Below are 2,500 nucleotides of genomic sequence, written 5' to 3'. Positions count from 1 at the left end.
AAACGAACGCTTTAAAGTCTAAACGAGTCTAAAACGTCTAAACAAACGCTAAAAATACATTAAAAAGAAAAAAAAAGACTTGGACTTAAACGAAAAAAAAAAGGCGAAGGAAAAAAATGAAGGAAAGAAGAAAAATACAGACTTCAGTCGACGCACAAGACGAGGTAGATATAAACAGAGAGAGAGAGAGAAAGGAAGAAGAGAGAGAGAAAGAAAATGATGATTAACAAAGGAGGAGTAAAGAGAAGGAAGTAAAAAAGGAAGTTTTAAACAGACAAACGCAGGGAAATTGAAAGAAGAGAGAGGCAGGGAAAAAGAAAGGAAAAGGAAAGTAATAGTATGAAAATAAACATTCCATGGTGATCGAAAGAAGTAAGAAAGAATAACAATAAAGAAGAAGAGGAGAAAACAGAAAATTAGGGAAGTGGAAAGGAGAGGAAAGGAAAAAAATGAAACATGTGACAAAATGAAAAACGGAAAAGAAAATGGAGGAATCTGAGGAGTGTGGATGGGAAGGAAATGAACAAAGTCAACAACAACAACAACAACAACAGCTGATGTGTTTTCGGATTGGCTTCATATTGTATCTTCTCAGGCGGAAGGTACGTGTGTGTGTGTGTGTGTGTGTGTGTGTGTGTGTGTGTGTGTGTGTGTGTGTGTGTGTGTGTGTGTGTGTGTGTGTGTGCTGTATGTACGTGACTGTATGAAATTCATCTTGCTTTTAAGGATTAGGTGTGTGTGTGTGTGTGTGTGTGTGTGTGTGTGTGTGTGTGTGTGTGTGTGTCGATTGCTGGAAGAACAAGAAAGAGAGAGAGAGAGAGAGAGAGAGAGAGAGAGAGAGAGAGAGAGAGAGAGAGAGAGAGAGAGAGAGAGAGGTGTATATATTAGCGTTCCACAGGTGTGACTTCCTCCTCCTCCTCCGCCTCCTCTTCTTCCTCCTTCTTTTCTTCTTTCCTGTTAACAATCACCTCCTCCTCCTCCTCCTCCTCCTCTTCTCCTTCCTCCTCTTTTATTGTCCTTCTCTTAACACTCACATATTCTCCTCTCCTTCCTCCACACCTGAGAGGAAGGAAAGGAGGAACAGGTGCAGGAAGTGAAAGAGGTGGAAGGAGGAGGAAGAATAAGAAAGAAAAATAATGATAATGAAGATAACAGTGATAGAAAACACGATGACAACACCTGTGCTTTATCTGTCTTTGTTTTTTCTTCCTTTTTCTTTTTTTCTTTTTCCTTTTCTCTCATTTATTATAGCTGTTAATATAATTATCTTTTCTCTCCCCTTTTCCCGTTTTCTATTTTTTTCCCTCTTCTGTGTCTCCCTCTCTCACTTTTAATATAACTGTTAATAGATGTATTTTCATCTTCCCTTTCTTTTTTTCTTCTCCCTTTTCTCTCTTTCTATTCATTCTCCTCACTGATCTCTCTCCCTTTTTCCTTTTTCTCCCTGCCCTTTTCTTTTCCCTCCCTTTTCTCCCTCTTCTATCTCCCTTTCTTCCTTTTTCTCACTACCTTTTTCATTCACTTCCTGCCTTTTTCCTCCCATCTTATCATTTTCCTCTCTCTCTCTCTCTCTCTCTCTCTCTCTCTCTCTCTCTCTCTCTCTCTCTCTCTCTCTCTCTCTCTCTCTCTCTCTCTCTCTCTCTCTCTCTCTCTCTCTCTCTCTCTCTCTCTCTCTCTCTCTCTCTCTCATCACTAGATAGACATACATCCTTATAGATATAGACAGATGGGTGAATAGGTAAACAGACAGGTAGAGAGGGAGAAAATATACCTTACCTGGTTTTTACCTTTTCCATACCTTGCCTTCCCCTTCCCTTGTACCATAGGACAGAGGCGCATTACTCTTGAGACAGGTGTGTGGCAAGTGCGTAAATAGGTGAGTGCATAGGTAAACAGGTAAGAGTAGAGAGTGAGAAAATTGTTGATTACCTGATTTTACGTTACCTTTCCTTACCTTCGACCATAGGATAGATAAATAGGTAGATAGTTTTATTGACTACAGATACGTTTCTGCTTAATAGATACATTACTGTACTTTTCTTTTTTGTCTAAATTATAATAAGTATGCAATGAAGGCTTTACAATTGCCACTCATTAAAAAAAAACGCAAAATAAGAAGCACATATATAGAATTCAATACCATTACGATTTACACACAAAAATACTTTCTTTTACAGACAGATACTAATCATATAATCTGGATAATATCACAAAACGAAACTTACGCTACTCAAACTAATAACAGAGTCACTTAAATGAATATTCCCTTCCCATGAAAATATATTCCCTTAAAAACACCTTCCCCACCTTGCATGGACGAATTAAACTGACAGGCACATTTGGAGAGACAGGTGTGTGAATAGGTAAGGACAACGGGAAACAGGATGGGCAGGTAAGGTAGAGAATGAGAAAATATATCTTACCTTTCTTTACCTTCAACCATAGAACATAGGCACATTTTGAGAGACTGGTATGTAAATAGCGTAGGGGAATAGCGTAG

This window comes from Scylla paramamosain, unplaced genomic scaffold, assembly GCF_035594125.1.
Source record: "Scylla paramamosain isolate STU-SP2022 unplaced genomic scaffold, ASM3559412v1 Contig34, whole genome shotgun sequence".
Lineage (NCBI taxonomy): Eukaryota > Metazoa > Arthropoda > Malacostraca > Decapoda > Portunidae > Scylla > Scylla paramamosain.
This window is presented reverse-complemented; position numbering follows the sequence as displayed.